Consider the following 23,552-nt stretch of genomic DNA (forward strand, 5'->3'; position numbering starts at 1 on the left):
CCAAAAGGGGGCATTATACTCAATTATTGGGCTAATGAGGGAGGACGAGTATAGAGAGATAATAACCTCCTTTTTTCTGGATGCAATCTATTTACTTATGAGATAAACCAAGTAAAAGGCTTTTCTGACCACTGCCACTACATAATGGTCAAATATGAGGTTATTATCAACTTGAGTGCCCAGGTTTCTCACCACAGGTTGTGTGCTTAGGGAGTTGCCGTTTATGTGGTAATCAACAGGGGTCTTGTTTTTGACAAATGGTATGATACATTTGTTTTGCATTTAGCTTGAGGCCCTGACTTTGGCACTAGTCATTAGTTGCTGTGAGACCCTCTTGCAGTATGTTAACATCATCTGAGGAGTCAATGACAGCACCCAACTTATAGTCCTCCACAAACCTGGTCAGCCACAGGCCTTTTCTCTTTGCCTGGACCTCTGAGAAATAGATGTCAAAGAGAAGGGATCCCGGGACAGATCCCTGGGGAATTACACTAGTGACAGGTCTGCTATTGGAGATGGAGGTGCCTATTTTGATTTTGAGGGTCCTGTCAGTGAGCCAGTTGGCCACCCGCCTGATAAGATAGGGATTTACACCAAAGTTGTGTTAGCTTTTCAATGATGCCCCTAGTGGGGGATTGTGTCTAAGGCCTTGGCCAAGTCATGGTAAGCTGTATGTACTGACTTTCCCTCATCCAGGGCTTTGGTACCGTCTCAAATAAGTCAACCAGGTTCAACAGGCAAGATCTGCCCTTGACGAATCCGAACTGGGTGGGGTCAAGTGCTCAGAGACTGCCTATGTCCTTGTTGATGAGATCTATAATAATACGCTCCATAGCTTTACAGATCAGACTTGTCAAGCTAAGGGGGCAATAGCTTCCAGAGTCAGTAGTGACATCACCTTTGTGCAAGGGGATGACAATGGCAGTTCTCCACTCTGCTGGAATGAAGCCAGTACTTAGGCTGTGGTTGAATAGGGTTTTCAATGGCGAAGCTAGTTCTTGCTGGAGGTGGTGCAGAATACATCCTGGGATACTATCAAGTCCCATGGAAGCTGTGTTCTTTGCCCTCGATAGGGCCTGTAACACTTGCTCTATGGAGATGTGAGGTGCGGGACAAGTTATCAGGGATGTCGAAAGGGCCATTGGAAGGGGGGCAGGTGGCTGAAGTTTGCACTGGACCTATCTATAGCAGGTTGGCCAAGTCAACAGGATCAGTGCAAGTGATAATGTTAAGTACTAATTCGGAACAAACCTGGGCTTTGCCATAAACGCTCCTGACCTAACTGAAGAAGACTTTATGGTTTCCCTTTGTTATGGGGGCTAGTTTCAATTCATAATTGGCCTTGTGGAGGTTTTCACTAGTGACCTAATTTGCTTGTTGAGGCTAAGGAGGGAGTTTTTCCAATTTGGAATTTATTCCCTTTTACCCTTGGACAACAGTTTCTTCCTTGTGTTGTAAAGCCTGTTGATAGAGGATGTCCACCAAACAGGTTTGTTTTTCCTTGAGGAGCAGATTTTAGTTCTACTGGGTATGGCTGAGTCCATGCAGTTGCACACATGCTTGTATACTGCATTGGCATACTCTTCAGCATAGTTGTCTGCACCCTCTGAGGGGGGAGGCAGTGGGAAGCTACAGATACCCACCCTTAAGAGGTTGTAGTCAGCTTTTGAGAAGTTTTTTTAGCTTGATTATGGCTGGTGGGGGGGTTGGATGGGAGAGAAAAGTACAGTTGTGTAGACTTACCATAAATGTAGATGTTGAGTGTATTCACTGTTGCAGTTATTACATAGGTTCATAGGTTAGGTTCATAGGTTCATACTAGGCTATCTGCCCGAGGGCATTTACAAGCCTAGCCCATAGTTTTGTGGCTTACGCCACCCCTTTAGTATGGGGAACTATACCCATTATTTTGCTGTGCCTCTGTCGAGCAGTGACACTGAGGTAATCCCTGGGGTATATCTGCGATCTCCCATCCATTGGTCAAGATTTCTCTTGAACAAGGCCAGCGAGGTGCTCTGCCTCACATATACCGGGATTTTGTTCCACAGCATAGGGAGTCTTTGGGTGATGAATCTATCCCTCCAGCACGTCCTATTAATAGCCGTGTCGAGGTTTAAGTCTCCCGCCCTTGTGGCTCTAACGGATCTAGATTTTTTGAGGTGAAGCATATTCATCAAATCTGGGTCTGACATGGCCTTGTATGTTAGGCAAAGGTCACCTCTGAGCAAGTGGTGGCGACTGAATAGAGCTGGAGTTCTTTCAGTCGGGCAGCATAGGACAGATGTTTGAGACCCTTTATCCTTTTGGTGAGAAACTTTTGTGGCCTCTCCAGCTGCTGCAAGTGTCGGGTCAGATACATTCCGAATGGGGCATTGTACTCAATCATTGGTCTGATGAGTGATGAGTATAGGGAGACTATGACCTCCCTTGATCTAGATGAGAATCCCTTCATGATAAGGTGGGCAATGTAGAAGGTCTTCCTAACTACTTTAGCTACATGGGTGTCGAATGACAGACTACTATCAACCTGGGTCCCCAGGTCCCTGATAACTTCTTCTGTGCTCAGTGGATTGCCACCTGTTTGGTAGCTAGGGGTAACCTTGTTTTTCCCGAAGGGTATGACTATGCATTTTTTGGCATTTAACTTTAGGCCATGGCTCTGGCACCAGTTATCCGTTTCTGTGAGACCCTTCTGAAGGATATCTGTGTCAGATGTGTTTTCTACTATGGCGCCCAGTTTGCAGTCATCTGCAAACTTTGTCAGCCATAACCCTCCTGTGTTTGCTTGTACTTCGGAAAAGTAGATGCCAAACAAGAGTGGGCCCAGGACTGAGCCCTGTGGTACACCACGTGACAGGCTTTGAGTCTGACATAGCGCCAGCAACTCTGACCCTGTGGGTTCTGTCACTCAGCCAGTTTGCAACCCATCTTGTGATGTATGGGTTAACATTTAAGCTGATGAGTTTTTCAATGATACCCGAGTGGGGTATTGTATCGAAGGCCTTCGCCAGATCGAGGTAGGCTGTATGGACTGCCTTTCCCTCATCAATGGCTTTGGTGACTGTTTCGAAAAAGTCAACCAAGTTTAGAAGGCATGATCTGCCTCTGACAAAGCCAAACTGGGATGGATCCAAAGTCTGCAAATTCCCTATGTCTTTATTTATGAGGTCCATTATGATCCTCTCTCTCCATGGCTTTGCAGATAAGGCTTGTCAAGCTAATGGGCCGGTAATTTCCAGGGTCGGTGGAGGCACCGCCTTTGTGAAGTGGGACCACAGTTGCAGTGCGCCACTCCCTGGGTACGTATCCAGAGGTAAGACTATGATTAAACAGCTGTCCTAGCTGTGGGTTTAATTCCTCATTGAGTTCGTAGAGCACACAGTCGGGGACACCATCAGGTCCCATGGATGTTGTGTTTTTTGCTTTGGAGAGAGCAGTTCTCACTTGGGCGTTGGAGATGTTTGGGGGGCTGCAGTCGCTTGGTATAGATATCTCTCCTTTTGGGGGGAGAAGTTTGCACTGAACCTGTCAGCCAGTATGTTGGCAATGTCTGTAGGATCAGTAATCTTCACATCATTTTGAACTAGTTCTGAGCATATCTGGGAGTTTCCTCCCAGGTTTCTAACATAGCTAAAGAAGGCCTTATGATTGTCTTTTGAGCCTTTAGCTATTTTTCTCTCATAATTTGCTTTGGATGACTTTATGAGAGCTCTTAGTTTTCTACTTATAGTGATCAAGGGTGTCTTACCTTTTAAGAATTTTGCTCTATCTTGTAGTAGCTTCCTCCTTTTGTTGTAGAGTTTGTTTATGGCTGGGGTCCACCAGACTGGACGCTTGCCTTTGGTACAAAGAGTCTTTGTTTTGCTTGGGATTGCCTTATCCATGCAGTCCTGCAGGTGCTGGTAGAAGGCATTTGTAAGTGATTCAGCGGCTTGAGTACTGTTTTCCATGCCTCGGGGCCTTAAAGGAGACCACACTAGTCTTTAGAAGTGTGAAGTCGGCTTTGAGAAGTTCTTTACTGTGGTCTTTTTATTTCAGGTGGGGTGGGATGAGGACCTCCAGCGAGATTAGTTTGTGATCTGATCTCACCAGTGAGGGGTATACTTCCGGTGTTGAACATTGTGCTCCCATGTTCGTGATGATGAGATCAAGTACGTTTTCTCCTCTTGTGGGGATGGTGACTAGTTGTTCCATGGCATTTGAGTTTATGAATTCCAGGAACTTTTGGGCTAGGGTGTTTGGGCTTGAGTAGTGTTCCCAGTCTATATTAGGGTAATTGAAGTCACCTAGTATGATGGTGTTTGGTGATACATTTATCCCCTCTAGTGTTTTCAGGAAGGCCATGTGAGGTTCCTGAGTTTGTGAGGGTGGCCTGTAACATGCTACAATTTGCAGAGCAGTCTTGCCTATGGTTAATTGCACCTGGATGGTCTCCGATGCATCGTGCGTTGCCACCAGTCTTGAGGTGTGGGTGTCCTTGATGAATATGGATACCCCCTCCTTTCTTGGTATTGTCCGGATTTTGGGGCGGAGCATGATATGAGGTAAAACCTGATAGTGCTGGGGTGCTCTCAGGAGCCTTGAACCAGGTTTCTGTCACAGCACAGACATCGATGTTCTCCATACTGAGAAGGGCCTCAGTGCGTGCATTTTGAGATTTAGACTTCTGGCATTGAGCAGCATTACCCTTAGTTTTTTCCTTTTTGTGTTCTAGGGTGGTAGGTTTAGAATTTGAGCCTTGCCTAAAAAGGCACTATGGGGTGGCAAGAGCCTTTGCCAATATCCGGAATCCCAGGGTGACAGGTGCAAGCCGTCCCTTGAGCAGCGTGGCTTGTCCAGCATGTCATCCCAGGCAGACAGACATTGGATCCCCTTTGAATGACACCAGAGTTTAAGCCAATTGTTAAAGCTGATCATCTTATCTCTGTATTGTGACATCATTCTTGGTGAAGGTAGGATACTGCTCAAGGTCAGGGTCATACCTGCCTGGGCTACATAATCAGAGAGCTCCTCAATGTCTCTTTTCATGTAGTCCAAGGAGTGCGTCTCAGGTCATTTACACCAGCGTGGACAATGACTGAGTCGTATTTGTACCTGCTGTTGAGAGACCTGAGTGCTTGCGTTATGTGGCGGATTCTAGCGCCCGACAGGCAGCTTACTGTGACCTTCTCCTTACTCAGTCTGGTGAGCGGGACGTCAGTGTGTCTGACTATGGAGTCACCAATGACTAGTGTGTCTGGCATTGTGTTTGGCCTTAAGGGCTGTGACTGTTTGACACTCTGACTGTGAGGTCTATGTATTGCAGGTGTTGTGTTCTGAGGTGGTGGTTGTTTGGGTGTCTGCTTTGGTGGCCTCTGGTTATCTAACTGCAGGTAGCCCTCAGTAAGCCCGAATACCAGAGACTTAGTATTTCTGTGTCGGTTGCTGTCGCTCCAGGACTGACATCAGGTCATCAGGGTATAAAAACAGGCAGCAGATGCCATTACATCAGTTTTTCTTGCCCCACATGTCAGGAGCCCCCCAAAGAGGCAGCTAAGTTATGGTGGGAAAAACACCACCAGTGAAAAGTAAATACTAATAGCCCTGTAAGGGGGGAGTAATAGAGAGAGGAGAGAGAGAGAGACAAGTGGGATGAAGGGTAGGAAACCAGAACTGCAACAGTGAATACACTCGAACATCTACATTTATGCTAAGTGTACACAACTGTACTATGTTCTTTGTGTTTCACTGTTGCAGTCATCACACTTGGGTTGATTCCCAAAGCTGAAGACAGGGTGGAGGCAGTCAAGAAGAGTTGGGGCTGGCTAGTATGCCCTGCAGGACTGCTGTTGCAAAACCCGCCCTGGATTTGGAAAAGACAGGCAGGTGGTAATGCTTGGTGAAGGTGTGCACAGAACCCCAGGTAGCAGCTTCCAGAATGACCCTGGTAGGGACTCCCCCTGAGGAATGCTGTAGAGGTAGATGTTGCCCTAGTGGAATGTGTTCTGACCCCCTGAGGGGTTGGCTTCCCATGGTATTTGCAGCAGAAATGGATACAGTGTGCTATTCATTTGGAAATTGTTTGTTTTGAAATGGCCTTGCCCTCTGCCCCCGGTGCAAAACTGACTAGCAATTGGTCAGATTTCCTGAAGGGCTTAGTCCTATCAAGGTAGAATCTGAGCTGTCTGTGCACGTCCATGGAGTGCAGGATCCTTTCCCCTTTATTTTGAGGCTTAGAGAAGAAGGTTGGCAAATGGATGGATTCGGTGAGAGTCACACTGGACACCACTTTAGGCATAAAGGAAAGGGTTAGTCCTGAGGGAGACCCTGTCAGCATGAAAAATAATGAAGGGTTCCACAGCCACAGGTGCTTGTAGCTCAGACACTCTTCTAGCTGAAGCAATGGTCAAAAGCAAGGCTGTTTTCCAAGAGAAGAATTTTAACTCTGCAGACACTGCAGGCTCAAAGGCGGGTAAGCGTGAGCTTTTCCAGTACAAAGTTAAGGTCCCAAGCAGGGGTGGGTGGTCTCCTTGGTGGCCTTAAGTTGTTTGCCCCTCTCAGAAACTGTTTGATGAGAGGGTGAGAGAAGAGAGGTGACTCAGTGTTGTAATGTATCTGCTAGATAATCCAGGATTAGAGGTAAGGAGGGCAGTGCTGTCTCCTCTCCTTTAGACTGAATCCAGAAACAATACCTTTTCCACTTATCAGCATAGGATTTCCTTGTACTGGGTCTTCTAGCTTCAAGAATGACGTCCAACACCTGCTTGCTTCAGCTGGTCACTGGGGTTGAATTCAAGGAATAAACCAGGCTGCAAGACTCAGGGTTTGCAGTTGCAGATGCAAGATCTGTCCCCTCCCCGCTGAGTGAGGAGGGTTGGGATCTGGGGTAGATGCCTGGGTGGCACAGGTGACAGGCTGCGCAGTAGTGGGCACCAGTGCTGACGTTGCCAGTCCAGGGCAATCAGGACTGCCCTTGGACTGTCCTGTCTTATCTTGAGTAATATCCTTGAGAGAAGAGGCAGAGGGGGGAATGCAAAGATTGAGAGGTTTTCCCACTGGAAGGATAGGGCATCCACTTTCTAGGCCCAGCTGTGAGGTGACCTGGTAAAGAATTTGCTGAGCTTGTGATTGCAGGGGGAGGCAAAGAGGTCCATCTCTGGGGTCCCCCATTTCTGGATTAGAAGGCTGAAGGCACTGGGTTCTAATTGCCACTCATGTGGGTCTAGGAGATTTCTGCTTAAGTCGTCTGCCAGAGAGTTTTGTTTGCCTGGCAGGAACTGAGCTTGCAGATGAATATGCATGTCCAAGGCCATGTTCCATAGGGCCATAGCTAGCCTACAGAGTGGGTAAGAGTGGGTTCACCCCTGCTTGTTGATGTACAACATAACTGTGGTGTTATCTGTTTTTATTAGCAGGGGTCCTGGTGAGTAGGAATTTGAAAGCTGTCGGAGCGTGCTGAACAGCTAGCATCTCTTTTAGGTTGATGTGCAGATGAATCTGACTTTGGCTCCAGTGGCCCTGAATGCACTTATCGTCCAGGTGTGCCCCCCAGGCATAGTCTGATGCATCTGTGGTTAGGGTCTGGGCTTCGTGGGGTTGAGTAAAGGTAAGTCCCTTGTTGTGGTTGCATGCTGCTGCCCACCAAAGAAACTCTGTCCTTAGACAAGGTATGACGGTTTCCAGGTCCTGAGAATGTTGGCACCAAAGACTGAAGTTTCCTCATATATAGTCTGGCATATGGAATTAGTAGAATGCAAGAGGCCATGAACCCTAGGGCCTGCAGGATTTTCCTTGTGGATAGCTGGGTGCTGGTGGCCATTTGAGTGAAGTAGCCTGTCAGATAGGCTTGTTTTTCTGGAGTATGGAATACCTTCTGGGATGCTGTGTCCAAGCTTGCTCCAAGGAATACAATCTTTTGACTGGGGACTAGTTTTGATTTCTTTTGGTTGACAGTGTACCCCCAGGGAGGTTAGAAGGTTCTTCACCAATCTCAGGTGCTGCAACAGCTTTTCCTGTCTGCCTGAATCAGGCAATCGTCCAAGTATGGGTAAATTTGAATTTTTCTCTGTCTGCAATAGCTGGAGCCAGGCATTTTGTGATTACTCTGGAAGCAGTGGATAAGCCAAAGGGAAGTGCAGAGAACTGATAATGCATGGATCCTGCCCTGAAATGTAGGCATTTCCTGCATGAGTCCTGGCTTCTTTTAGGTCTAGGGTGGCTAACCATGCATCTTTGGACAGCATAGGAAGAAGCTGCTGAAAGGTGAGCATTTTGAATTTTGGTACCACCAGGAAGGTGTTTAAAATCGAAAGATCTAGTATTGGGCGCCAAGTGTCCTCTTTTCTGGGTACCAGGAAAAGTCTGGAATAGAACCCTTGACCTATCTGTTCTGCAGGAACAGGTTGAATTGCCCTTATGGAGAGCAGGGATTGAACTTGGTTTTGTGCCACTGCCCACTGGTTTGGAGGAAGGTCTAGGAATCTTTCTGGGGTTGGCAGTGAGTGGAAGCAAAATTTGTACCCCTGGGATACAATGTTGAGGACCCATCGATCTGTAGTGATGGAGGTTCATTTTTTTGCATGATGGGTAAGTTTTCCTCCTAGGGGCACGAGCAGTTGGGCAGAGGTGAGGAGTGGAGTTGAGAAGTCATTGTGAATCCTTTCTGTAAGGGGGTGGCTTAGCACTCCCTGTTTTTGAAGTAGAGGCACCCCATTGCTTAGATTCTGCATACCCTGAGACTGTAATCTGGGGGGAGGGGTGTGTTTCCCCTGGGTCTAGTTCGAGTTGGCCTTGAGGATGCTGGAAAGGACCAATGTTTGGAGGGGCAATGCCTACTGAATCTAGGAGGCTGCACTTGCAAAAAATCTTTGTCTGCATAGATTTAGCTTTTTCTTCCATCTTTTTTAGAACCTCTTCTGTTTTGGTGCCAAAGAGATTGTCCTTGTTCAAGGGAGCGTCTAGTAATTTTCATTTGACATGGTCTGGCAAAGTCTGCTCCTTAGGCCAAGAATTATAGTACCAATGACTGCTGCCCTGCAAGATGCTTCTAGGGCATCAAAGCCACATTGCAAAGTATGTTTGCTGACTTGGCTTGTAGAATGCATACGCTCTTGTAATTCTTTATTTTCTGCATGTCTGTAAAGGTAGATAATTTTTGCTTAATAAGTTCCATAATATGTTGCTGGTATTTCAGCATGTGAAACTGGCAATTCAATTCCCTAATGGCGAGAGTTGCAGAGGTGTATACTTTTTTACCCCATCTGTCTAAAGCTCGGGAATCCCTGTCCAAAGGGGTGGGATTCTTAGCTGTAGTTGCTTTTATACCTTTAGGCCCCTGGGTCAGCAGTAGGATTTTTGAAAAGAAATTTGAGTGTGTCAAGGACTCTGCAGTACCTGTCTGGTTTCCTTGGAGCAGGGGATAAAGCATCAGGAGTTAGACTAGATTCCATAAAGACATGATCCACAACATCCAGAACTGGAGGTATTGCTAAAGGTGTTTGTTGTGGCAAGTTTAAAAATTCTCTGAGTCTCTTTTTGGACTGAGGACAGTCTTGGCATTCCCAGTGGAAATGCTCTCTTAAAGTATGTAAGTTTTCACTAACAGAATAATCCTCTGAAGGGGAAGCAAAGGGAATGGATTCCTCTGCATCTGAATCCTCATAAGCACAACCTCAGAGTCATCAGATTCTTGGTCTGTTAGAGCTGCTGGGGACAGATCTCTTTCTCTTAGCAGGTGAAGGCTGGCTTCCCCTAATCAGCATAATCAGGTCTTCTGCCATTTTAAGCATTTGATGTTGTGGCAAAGAAGCAGGTGCTTGAGTTTGGGTCATCTGTTTTTTTAGGCGTAGCTCATACTCTGTCTTAGAAACTCGGTAGTTTTAGCAGAACTGAAGACGCGAAATAAGTCGTCGGTTTGTGTCAAATATCGGTAGTGCAAAGAACTTCCTCAGAAGCTGGCGCCTGCACAGTAGCTCCGGACCCATCCAAGGTAGACATCTGCAGGTTCAGTAGTCAAAGAAGAGTCTCGCGGCATACTGGACTCTGAATGGGTCTTGGTAGTAGCCTGCAAATCCATCAAAGCAGGCATCAGGGGCTGCGAAAGCGCCTGAGGACCGTCAGACTGGTGACTAGCTTAACGGAAACGTCATTGGCAGTTTTGGACCTGTGCGGTCTCTCTGTCTTTATCCTTACGTTTTTTTGGAAGATCGGTAGTCGAATGGCTTACCAAAGCCATTTCAGAATACGGAGATCAAGAGCGAAAGTATTTAGCGACAATAAGGACCCAACGATGAATAGTTCGGGCGCTGAACAAAGCGCAAAACTGACAGCGAGGTACATCGTGGTCTGGGCCTAAACAGGTGACGCAGTAAGAATGGAAATCTCGGTGTGGTATTTGCTTTCCACAGGCGAGGCAATTGTTAACTTTTTCTGACCTCAGAGCAAGTAAAAAGGATCCCCAATGGGGTACTTAGCTTTAGAAGACTTCAGGATGATTCAATTCGGAAACAAAAACTCAGGTAGCGGCCAACTGGCACTCATGCAAACTGCTTCTGCTTCAGGCTCCTCAGCAAGAAAGACTGATATAATGGTGTCGGTTGCCTGTTTTTATACCCCTGACGACCTGACATCAGTCCTGGAGCGACAACAACAGACACAGAAATACTAAGTCTCTGGTATTCAGGCCGACTGAGGGATACCTGCAGGCAGATAATCCAAGTGTGATGACTGCAACAGTGAAACACAAAGAACATCTACGAATGAGACAGTTTGATGATCTGATCTCACCAGGGAAGAACATACTATGGGAGTGGTGCAGCGGTCACCCATATTGGTAAGAATCATGTCCATAATTTTATTTCCCCTAATGGGGGATGAGATGAGCTGGTCTAGTTCATTAGATGTGATGAAGAGGAGGAATCTTTGAGAGAGTGTATTAGTGCAGGAATAGTTCACTCAGTCTATGGAGGGGTAGGTGAAGTCACCAAGGATCAGGGTGTTAGGGGGTAGCTTGATGGAGTCAAGTAAATCCAGGTAAGAGGAGTGGGTGTCCTGAGTCATGAAGGAGGGTCTATAGCTAGCTATAACTTGGATGGGTGTCTTGCCAACTGTCAGTTGTACCTAGAGTAGTTCCAGTGCGTCATGCTGGCAAACCAGTCTGGAGGTGTGCCTGTCCTTAATGAAGATAGACACACACTACCACCCTTAATCTTCCCAACCTCATTTTGGGGTCGGAATGTGCAGAATGAGGTATAGCCTGGTAAGTCAGGGGTGCTTTCCACAGCCCTGAACCAAGTTTCCATGACCGCACAGACATCTTACAGTGCAAGGAGGGCCTCCAGTGAGTCCATTTTCAGGTTAAGGCTCCTAGCGTTAAGCAGTATGACCTTCAATTTGCTTTTTGTCAGATCTTTTAAGTTGGAAGATTTGTCTTTGGGACATTGCCTAAAAAAGGAACAACAGGGGAGGCGAGAGCCTTGGCTAGGATCCGAAATGCCAGTGGTGACAGGTGAAGGCCATCTCTAGCAAAGCATCGAGGCCTGTCGACCATGCCATCCCAGGAAGAAGGATACTGGATTCCCCCAGGAATGACACCAGAAACTAAGCCAATTGTTGAAGTCTATCATTTTTTGTTGGTATTGAGGTATCACTCTTGGTGAAGGTAGGATGCTTCTCAGGGCTAGGATCATAGCTGCCTGGAAAACCTACTCAAGAGTTTAATCGTGTCTCTCTTCATATAGTCCAGGTAGGTACGTCTCAAGTTATTCACATCAATATGTGCAATGACAGAGTTGTACTTGTACTTGTTCTGCAGAGACTTAAGTGTGTGCATGATGTGGTGGATTCTGGCACCAGACAGACAACTGACTGTGACCTTCTTGACGAGCCTACTGAGGGGGACACTGGTGTCTCTCACAACTGAGTCACCAATGACTAGTGTGTTTGGTTTATTGTTATGTCATGTCAGCCAAGACAGTAGGTAAACTTTAACATACGAGCCTGACAATTTAAAATTCTGAAAAACCAAAACTGTACAAGTACACACTTTTTACCCATACCCATCAATATTCTACCATCCTTATCAGAAAGGGTACAATGGGAATAGACTTGCTGCTTAGTAGCAGTGGGATCAACGCTAAAGCTGCCAGGTCAAATTTGGGAACAGTGTATGAAAATTTAGAATGTAAAACATTACTTGTCTTTTATCTACCTTTTTAGGGACAGTCAGCTGACTATCAGGAAAATTGCAAGCAGTAATACACACTTCCTCAAAAGCACAAAGAACAAGAGGAATGGATGCAAAATCTGGAAAATCTTTCTGAAACAATTCATAGTATTTTCTGAGAGACTAAAAACCTCTGAATTATTCCACACAAAACAATGGCACATTGTAGCAACAGTCTCAAAGAAAGAGAACTCACCACAGGGAGAATCTAACTGAGCTCTCCTGAGTCAATCAGAAATTTGAGGAACAAACCCTGCATCCGTACCTGCATCACCCTGCTCAGATTTAGAATCTTAATGTCTTCATGAAAAAAAGGTATCCCTGTTTCTATTACCAGTAACTACTTTACAAAAAGAAGATCAATAGCCTGAACCAAACCCTGAGCCAGACCCAGTAAACTACTTCTATCCAAAGAACTATGGGGAGGATTAGATACATGCTTGGTTTTTGGTTTCTTTTTGATAGGAGAAATAATGCCAACTGTATTATTAAAGGCAGCAGCAACTTCCCCAGGGATAGGCATAGCATTCTGACAAAAGGAAAACCTTCCCTTTTCCTTCTCTCAGGACTAACAAGAGTAGCTCTTCCTTGCCCACTGAAAGGACGCTAACAACCATAGAGGATGTGGCTAACCCCCAGTTCATAGTGGCTGTATACCAGAGTGATCCAGGGTAAAAGATGACTGGTCTGACATACAAGAAATGGCCACAGTAGAGTCACCCACCTGTGGCTGAGGCACACTGTTAGCCTGCTGTGGTGGCATATACAGTTTGCTTATTTTTTTGTTTTTGTGGCTGGAAGAAGAACTGAAAGTGGAACTGCCAGTCTCTTCCACAGTCAAGTCGAAAATGGTGCCTCTTTCCCCAGGGAAGAGCAGCAAATGCCATTAAACACTACCAGTCTATAAAAGTTACTTTTTTTGACAGAAAAGCACAGTAAGAAGCACTTTAAAACACTATCTCAGCCCCACAAAAGTAAAACACAATTTCCCTAAAGAACAATGTTTTCAGTTACTTTACGCCACTTTTAAACAGAATGGAAAAACGAGCACGCTGTTTAAGTACATTACAGTTATGTGACAGCTGTTAAAATGCCAACACTCCTAGCTTTAAAATAACTTTCATGGAGAAGAAAGTGATAAAAGAGCAGCACAAGAGAATGAAAGTTTTTTTACCCTGCCAAAGGGAACTTGTCTGTACAGCGAAGGAAAGGCACAAGCAGACTGCTGATCCGTGAAAGCCTCAGCTCAGAGGAACTTACTCTTCCATGACAGCAAAGTTCTGAAGGGCTTTGCACCCAAACTTGTCTTTTAGTCAGCTCAGCTCAAGCTACCTGACAGTTTGAGAGCGTGGAACATGCCCTGAATCTTTGGACGCTGGCTGTTATGTTACATCCTTGGCAGGATATAAACCATATAGCTAAAGCTGCTGCAGTAATGATCAATATGATCACCATCAAGAGTAAATAAGACAGTGTCAGATATGTTGCAACAATGTGCCGGTTACAATGGTATAAGAGATGGGATCTTACAAAACTTAAATTGCTAGCGATTCTAGCATTTATAGATGCACAAACAGCTGTGGGTAGAGAAAAATTTAACTCAACATATGGTTGTGAGATATCCCACAAATTGTATGGCAAACAATCACAAACCCTTACAAAGCATATTCTGAACATCTTCATACTAGGCACCTACAAGACTCAGTGGCAGATCCAGGAATTTCCAAAGGGGGGCACATTCTGGTTAGCTGACTACTGGGTGAAAGCGGGAAAAAGAGACACTGGGTATGGTGGTTGTGAAAAGATTACCTTAAGAAGCTCTGACATCACATGTGGAAAGACCAATTTAAATTCAGTTGCACATGATTTTGCTGGGGATATGGTATTAGAAATGGGCAATTCCTGTGCAGCACATAGCACATGTAGAGATAGTACAAGTATTTTCAATGCATACCTGGAAAAGATGATTGGTTGTGCATACCAAGTCGCATCATTCTCCTTCCATGTCATATTGGGCATATGCACCGTTTTAAACTTGGAAAGAACCCTCTGAAGGTGGAAATAACCACAGTGAAATGTATGTTATTGTTATGAGATATAAAATATATACCACAGGCACAGATGTCGGGATAAATTAGTAAAAGCTTTATTTAATGGATGTACCAAATAACTAAACTCATAAAACTTTCCTAAGCAGGCCATAATGTTTTTGGATCGTTTTCTGTTCTTTCTATGGTTTTAAGCACAATTAATTATCTTTTATTAGTGTTTTATAACAAAAGTCCTACTGTACCTTTTCTCTCCTTTCAACAAATTCTAGAGTGGGTGTGGGAGGGGGAGGCAATGCTGATCTACAGTCTGACTGCAGAGGACTTTTTTTTACATACACCACTATTATCAAAGTGAAATGCACATCACATAAGGAACTACAAACAAGTCAAAGCACAGCAGATACGTTGATACAGCAAGTGATGACGCGAGGTAATGCCAGCTGTGCCACAGGGAGTAGAGCAGTGAATGTGTAAGATAACAGCACAGCTAGCTGGAGTTTTGTTAAGAATATGTCATTTGAATATCAAACTGATTTGTACAGATGCTTGTGTTAAAAATGCATCAACAGTGGGTCCAGCTGGACAGAAAAAAAAACATGCATGTTAGACTGTACTGTTGTAACTGTTGAAATGTATACATTTTAACAGAGGATATTGGAAGGAAAGGGGTTAAGCACAGCCCAGCGAACCTTAAGAAAAGTAGCCTAAAATTAAATGACTACGTTTAGGCCATAAAGATTTTCTCTCACAGGTCTGACTGCTGCCATAGAATAGCTCGTTAGTTTCTGCAGGAAGGGTAGAAGTGCTGGAATTATTTTAGTTTCCAGATGCTGTAATAAACCTTAGCTAAAGTTGTGTGTGTGTGTGTGTGTATACTGTGACACATCAGTGCCGCAGCCTATGTTTCTAGTGAAGGGCTAGTGTGGGAACCAGAGTCGGGTGACCAAACGTGATATTCTGTAGCCAGCACTGAAACGGCATTTGAATACTGAGACACGTGAAGGGTACACTCTGTTTTTGGACCTGACAAGACACTCATCCACGTTTATCTTGCCTTGCTTTAGTATGTAACTATGGAACAGTAACTTCAGTGAATTAGAAAAATATAGTGACATTAGCTAAATGTAGTTTTTTCTGTATCTGTCTTTCCATCTGTATTTTTGTTTCCTGTGACAAACTCTGTTTATTGTAAACAGATATTCAGTATTTTCATGTTTATTATGATTAACTATATCTAAACCTTTCATTGTGGCTAGTCTTTTGGAAAATGTTTAACCTTTAAGAGTACTTCCATTTATTTAGTGTGTGCGTGTGTGTGAGAGAGAGAGAGAGTCGGTTACTTTGAAAAGGGACACAGAGAGCACTGATTTCATACAGAAGGTGGAGGAGGACTTGGCCTGGAACACCCAGCTAAGGACTCTGCTCTATAGTGGTCAGTGGGGAGTCTTATTTGGGTCCTGGAGAGAAAGCCCAGTGCCACAATTGGACTGTGCATTCCCTGTGTGCTCTTACGGGGAACTATACTTGGTGCAATAGACTGCTTCTGAAAATAACGTGCATCTATTTTTCTCAGTAAACTTTTCCCACTTGTGTTGTGGTGAGGACTGAGGCTCCTTGAACACTGGCCCAGAGGAGGGACGTCACATATTGGTGGGAACAGTGGGATATTAACTGAACTTCTGTAACCTGTAAGCAGTTGTCACTAAAGGTGTGTGCGCTCTCAGCAGCCAAAAAGTAAATGCACAGAGTTTAATTTTTCGCAACAGATTTACTTTTTTTTTTTTTAGTTTAGTTAGGGAAAGCAGGCAAAGATATCAGCAGAGGATTATGGCAAGCTGACAGTGAACCAATTGGTTATGGTGTGCAAATCCAAAAGACTGGTGCATGCAAACATGACTAAAGAAGAAAATTTCAGCCTTAGTTGCAGCTGCAGCACAGACCAAAACCAGGAAAGCAACCAGTCTGGTGATGGGGATGTGCAGCCCTCAGAAACAGGACAGTTTACCTTTTCCTCAGAGGACTTAAACATCTGGAGTTGGAGACACTTGAACTGAAGGCAAAACATATGGAATTAGAATTGGAAGAGAGACTGCAGCATTTGGCGACCGAAGAAAATGAGAAACAATATCAACATGAGGGGGACATGCTGACTCTGACAGGAACATGAAGGTAATGGAGAAGGGAATAATAAAACCCCAGAAGCAACAAAGGTCAGTAAATTTCTTCTATAGTATAGAGAAGGGGATACATTTGATAGTTTTATTTATATATTTGAAAGAGTATGTTCATAGCATGATACTGACCTAGGAGTCTGGGGGAATGGTTCCTGACCCCCTTACTCCATGAGATTTTAAATGTAACCAGAGGGGGCCATGTAGCATATAAATGTCCACTGAAGCAAGGTGGTGAACAGAAGGCGAGGGAGCCAGCAAGTGGGAGTAACAGCATGCCAGTGGTAAAATGTCTGGAGACAAGTGGGATACCAAACTATCACCAGAGTTTGCATCCCATTTTAGTGGATAGAAAAGAGGCCACTGCTAACAGAGAGAGAGAGAGTGACAGCCTCTGACAAATATTGTGAAGCCTGCAGTGGTTAAACAGGAGCAGTACTTGCTTGGGCAGTCTACTCTAGTCAGAGCTTTAGGAGGTAGCCCATTCCAAATACTGTTGGCCAGGGTTTACCTTGACTGGGAGGGTGAAAAAGGAAGCAAGCAAGTAAGTGTGTTTGAGGACATCCCTGCAGATGTCTTGATAGGCAATGATTCTGATAATGCAATACCATGTGTGCATGCAGTTACATGCATTCAGGCTTGGAGACAGGCATGTGAGTCTGGTAGCCTGGGGAGACCCACAAAGACCCCAGACCTGAAGCTGGGACTGGTGATGTGGCTATTTCAGGAAGAGAGAGATGCCCTGTAGCACTGAGCCTGAAGGTAAGCCACAGCTGCTAAGTACTGATATTCCCTTGGACAGGGTGACTTGCAAGGGCAGAGGTGAGTGATAGTACCCAGGCTGACAGTGCGGTACCGCTCTCAGAAGGTATCAGACTTCCTGTGGAAGGGGAGCTGGGAAGGGTCACAAAGGTAGAGTTGATTACAGGCTCAAATATTGGATCCCACATTACAAGGCTTGGGACAGGTAGCTAAGGAGGCACTTGATTATCAAGGAAAAGGGGAGCCTGTATACTGGAACAAAGGGTTACTGTATAGAGAGTGGATCCCTGAGGGAGGGCTAGAGGGTGAGGTAATACAGCAGTTGGCAGTGCCCACAGCCTACCATACGGCATTTCTAGCCATAGCACATAACATTGCTTTTGCAAGTCATATGGGCATAATGAATACCAACAGACATATTATGCAGAACTTTTATTGGCCTGGGATTGCAAGGGATGTAACAGGGTACAGTAGAAACTGTGAGCAGTGCAAAAAGTAGGCAGGGCAGGAGATTAGGTCAAAGTTCCTTTGATACCTTTGCCTGTTGCTGCAGAGCCATATCACAGGGTAGCTATGGATACTGTGGGCCCTCTGAGTACCCCAAGTTCCAAAGGTAAGAAATATATCCAAGTGTAAGTAGATTATGCTACTAGATACCCGGAGACGGTGGCTCTGTCCTCCATCGAGACAGAGAAGGTGGCAAATGTTTTGTTAGAGATTTTTAGCAGGGTAGGTTTCCCTGAGAGAAATATTGACTGACAGAGGTGCCAATTTCATGTCAGACCTGCTGGCTTGTCTGTGGGAGCACCGTGAGGTGAAACACCTAAAAAGACTACCCCCTACCACTCCCAGAGTTATGGTCTTGTGGAGAAACTATGCTAAAGCATTTGCAGACCAGTTTGACAGTGTGTAACAAATATTTGCCCCATCTGCTGTTTGAATACAGAGAGGTACCCCAGGAATCCACAGGTTTTTAATCCTTCGACTTGCTATATGGGCATAAGGTGAGGGGCTCCTTGGACATGATTTGTGATGATTGGGAGGGCGAGTGTGAATTCCACAAGGAGTCTGCTGTGGCATATGGCCTAAACATCATGATAAGGCTTAAGGAGCTCATGGGCTTGGCCCAGAAGACCCTGGCAGGAGCCCAACAGCATAAAAAAATCTGGTATGCCAGGAATGCTCAAGCCCGAGAGTATGTTGTGGGACAGCAGGTCATGGTGCTCATACATGTCAGACACAATAAGCTGCAGGCCAGCATGGGAAGGACCCTTCAAAGTGGAAAGGAAGGTGAGCAATGTTAACTACATAAAACTGCAAGACAGGAGCACAAATTGTACCATGTTAACATGATGAAGCCTCACCAGGACAGGGAGGCTCTTGTGCCGAGTATTTGCAGTGGGTGGCAGGAGGAATCTGAGGGGGATCTGATGACTGATCTCCTCAGTGAGGCTTGGACTGACACCTCAGTGGCAAGGGTAGCAATATCCCAGCGGTTATTCCCTACCCAGGCTCGAGAAATCCAATCAGTATTACAGAGGTTTGGTGACATCTTCACTGGAAAACCTAGGTGCACCGTCATGTGGATACAGAACCCCAAAGACCTATAAAGCATACCCCTTACAGGGTACCTGAGCGAGTCAGACAGCCTCAGGAGGAGGAGATACAAGAAATATTGGAACTGGGAGCAATCCAGGAGTCCAGCAGTCCCAGAGCCTACCCAGTGATGTAGTACCAAAGAAGGATGGCAGCACCAGGATGTGTGTGGACTACAGAAAACCTAGACATAGAATCAGATGCTTACCCCATGCCTAGGACAGATTAAGCCTTAGAGCAGCTGCATGGGAGCCAAGTATCTGAGCACTACTGATCTGACCAAGGGCTACTGGCAACTACCCTCAACTCCTACCACTAGACAGAGGTTAGCTTTTGTGACTCCTTTTGAATACACAAGTTCACAAAGATGCCCTTTGGGATGAAAAATGCCCTAGTGACCTTCCAGAAGCTGGTAAATCACATCCTACCAGGAGCAGGAGATTATGCCCTTGCTTACCTGGATGATATTACCATTTACAACCATTCCTGGCAAGAGCACCTTCAGCATGTCAGGGAGGTCCCAGGCATACTGTAAAGGGCAGGGTTGACCATTAAGCCCAGTAAGGTGTCAGGTGGGTATGGCAGAGGTCTCCTACCTGGGACAGAGTGGGGAGTAGTAAAATCATACCAGAACCTGCCAAAGTGGAAGCTATTCAGGCATGACCTGCTCCTGTTACAAAAAGTGAGAACATTCTTGGGGAGAGTGGGGTCCTAAAGAAAGTTTGTTCTCAGTTTAGAAAACAGCAGCTGCTCCCCTCACAGACCTGACGAGGAAAAACAGGACAGGTAAGGTTTGTGGACCCCAGCCTGCAAGCAGGCATTCCAAAAGCTTAAAGGGGCTTTGGGAGAATCCCCTATGCTAGCCAGTCCAGATTACAGTAAAGAATTAGTTGTACAGGTGGATGCTTCAAACCATGGGGTGAGGGCTGTACGCAGCCAAGTTTCCACAGAGGGAGAAGAACATCCTGTTGTGCATCTCAGCCGTAGACTCCTAGTCAGGGAGGAATGTCTAGCCATAGTATGGGCACTGCAAAAACTTTAGCCCTATCTGTATGGAAGGAAATTCACTGTGGTTCAGACCACAATCCCTTAAGGCTAATAACTTAAAATAATTTATTAGTAACAAGATAAGCACTTTCAGAAAATAATTTCCTTCATCAGATCCTACCATTAACTGACATGCATAAAACTATATATACTACTTTTAAAATGTCATCAGCCAATCAGCAGAATTCAAATGGGCCACGCAATTTCCTGGTGAATAGCAGAACAGCATATGTCATTTCCTGATGCATCATAACATATTCTCAGTACAAATAAAAATATGCATATGTGAAAATACATACTAATATATATATATATATATATATATATATATATATATATATAGATAAATAAAATATGAAAGCATATAAAAGATACAACCATAACACATAAAAATTGTATAAAACTTTACAAATATGCGTTTAACATAGCCAGATCACAGTCTTCGAGGTTTCAGCATGTTTTAAAGGAATAAAAAACATTTAAACCTGGCAAAACATGTGCACGAAGTTCTGCTATCCAATGTTTCCCTTACCTCAGTGGCATTTTGCACATCTCCACCCTTAATGTTACTGTTGATGGTATTTATAATCATAAAGGCACTTATCAATATATATCACATTTTTAGTAGTACATGTAGCGTTAAAATGTGATTTATTTATTTAACATTTGTTAACCGGGAAAGTCCGACTTGGAATATAGTCAATTTATAGCAGAGGCCCAGGGAGAAATGCTCCAGATGCATGTCTTTGAATATATATTGCTAAGTGCAACCATTGCACTAGTTTTTATGTAGGCAAAACGAACCAGATGTTTAAACAAATTTTACAACATCAATGTGCTATACTTAACAGTTTAGAACACAATGCGTTGTTTCAACATGTTGCACTTATCTCTGATCATAGCTTTTCCTTTATGGTTTATACAATTTGTGTGTGTTATGGTTATATCTTTTATATGCTTTCATATTTTATATATATTCGAGTATGCGTTTTCACATATACATATTTTTATTTGTATTGAGAATGTGTTATGATGCATCAGGAAATGACATCTGCTGTTCTGTGATTCACCAGGAAATTGCATGGGTCATTTGAATTCTGCCGATTGGCTTATGACATTTTAAAAGTAGTACATATAGTTATATGCATGTCAGTTAATAGTAGGATCCGATGAGTGAAACTGTTTTCTGAAAGCGCTTATCCTGTTCCTAATAAATTATTTTATGCTTTTTGTCGTGGTGACCCTGCTGCTGTTTGGATATTTTTTACATTGTCTACAGAAGGGTCTTTGGTTCCTGCAGTGCAGTGGTTTGCGGTTATACAAGGCTAATAACTTGGCATTTTGCTGGCTGGTTCAATGCAATGTGGAGCCAAAGGTTGCAGGCATATAACATGACACTGCAGCACCATATGGGAGGGAGTCAGCAGTACCAATGCAGATGGACTCTCTAGACAGGGAATGAGATAGCGTGTTCCCATATAGGCTCATTTCTCTCAAGCAATGTTTCTTCAGGGTCACTGAAGAAACTGGCTTGGTTCTTCAAAGGGGGGAGAGATGTGATGTGAGGTAGTGCCAGCTGTGCCAGAGGGAGTAGGGCAGTGAATGTGTAACTTATGTCAGCATAGCTAGCTTGCAATTTGTAAAGAATTATGTCATTTGAATATCAACCTGATTTGCACAGATGCTTGTGTTAAAAATGCATTTGCAAAGTTGCTTGTGTTAAAAATAAATATTGGGTCCTGCTGGACAGAAAAGAAATATACATTTATGTCAAACGGGTCTATATTATATTGTCGACAGGTCACAATGTTGACACCAAAATGTTGAACTAAACAAATAGTGAACGGCTAAATAACAGATTTATTTCCAACGGAAAGAAATCGGTTGGCCGTTCTCGGACACCTGTCTTTTCCCTGAGTGTAGTGCGGTCTCGGAGTTAGAATATTTAGTTAGGGGGGTGTGAGGGGCACACCCCCCACGTTGGGGGGTGAAGTCCCCCACTTAAATATATTTGTGTGTGCCATTGGTGTTTGGCCAACTGATTTCTTTCTGTTGGAAAGAAATCAGTTATATGGCCATTTGCTATTTTTGTAGTTCAACATTTTGGTGTTGAACAATTCAGCGCTGACATTGTGAGCTGTTGACAGTATAATACAGACCCTGTCAAACTGTATTGTTGTAACTAATGAAATGTATATATTTTAACAGAGAATACTGGAAGGGAAGGGGCTAAACTCAGCTTACCTAACCTTAAGAAAAATAGCCTGAAATTAAACAACTTGGTTTAGGCCATAAAGATTTTATCTGACAAGTCTGAATACTGCCAGAGAATAGCTTGTTAGTTTCTGCGGGAAGGGTGGAAGTGTTGAAAATCTTTTACAGTTTGCAGATGCTGTAATAAACCTTAGCTAAAGGGGTCTCTGTGTGTGCGTGCACGTGGGCGCGTGTGTGCTCGTGCGTGTGCGTCTCTGTGCGTGCGTGTGTGTACTGTGATGCATCAGTACCAGATCCTGGCTTAGTTTTATATTTCATGTGATTGAAACTCTGGTATTTATTGTAAATAAATATTCAGTATTTTCATTTCTTTATTATTATTTATTAAATACATCTAAACCTTTCATTGCGGCTGGTCTTTTGGAAAATAGTTACCCTTTGAGAGTACTTCCATTTATTTCGTGGCACTGTGGCTCCACGTTTCTGAAAGTCTTACTGCTTGGTTAAACACTACCATTTGTACAAGTATTAATTTTTACCAAGTATAATTGGGTACCCTGGTAAGAGCCTTACAGTAGCTTACTTTGTGTGTTCTGGTGGCAGCAGATCTACCTTATAGTCTGGGTGGAGGTGGCAGAGCGAGTAAGCTGTGCCAGCCTTTCCCAGGTGGGTGTGTGTATGAAAATCAAATCTCAGAGTGTGTATGTGTGACAACTACTTGGAACAGGGACAAAGAGCACTGATTTCATAGAGAGGATGTTGGAGGACTTGGCTTGGAACACCCAGCTAAAGACTTTGCTCTATAGTGGTCAGTTGGGAGTCTTATTTGGGGACTGGAGAGAAAGTCCAGCACAAGGACTGGAGTGTGCATTCCCTGTGTGCTCTTATGGGGAATTGTACTTGGTGCAGAGGACTGCATCTGAAAATACTGTGCGTCTATTTTTCTCACAGTGAACATTTCCCACCGGTGTCAGTGGTGAGAATTGAGGCTCCTTGATCACTGGCCCAGAGGAGGGACGTCACACAGCATATTTACCAAGGAACCATGAAGGGTTGCTGTAAGATGTGAATTTGTAATACCGCAGTCATAAATTACAGAAAAAGTAGAAATAATCACATATGTACAGTGGTGTACAAATGCTACTGAAAGATGACACAATAAAAGGGCTAACATGACCAAAAATCAATCATGAATAAGGAAATAATTCAGGTCTTTTTTTCCAGTCAAGAACGAGTTGCAGCCAAGGTTGAATATTCAAAGCTGACCAAAATAGCAGCTCCCAAATAACTAAGAAAACAATGTTTGAACGGGTACACACATTTGAGGGACTAGAACAGTGCAAAGAAACAAAAAGGGATTAATCTACTGAACATGAATGTGGACTCAAACTAAACAGTGAACAGTTGTAATATCTGCAATGTATAATATAATCGAAATGAAGAGATGCTTGCTCACCCACAACCACTTCACCTGCAGAATTCAGTCAGCACAGATTTGCTCGAATTTAA

The 23,552-nt window shown here is 44.3% G+C and overlaps 1 protein-coding gene across 1 annotated transcript in view; it reads right to left on the bottom strand.

Moving 5' to 3' along the window:
* LOC122801242 (septin-2-like) overlaps positions 1–23,552 on the bottom strand; it is a 919,510-nt gene that overhangs the window by 856,686 nt on the left and 39,272 nt on the right. The gene's annotated exons all lie outside the window — the stretch shown is intronic.

Source organism: Protopterus annectens, chromosome 4.part1 (genome assembly GCF_019279795.1).
Source record: "Protopterus annectens isolate FY-2018-M chromosome 4.part1, PAN1.0, whole genome shotgun sequence".
In the NCBI taxonomy this organism is placed as follows: domain Eukaryota; kingdom Metazoa; phylum Chordata; order Ceratodontiformes; family Protopteridae; genus Protopterus; species Protopterus annectens.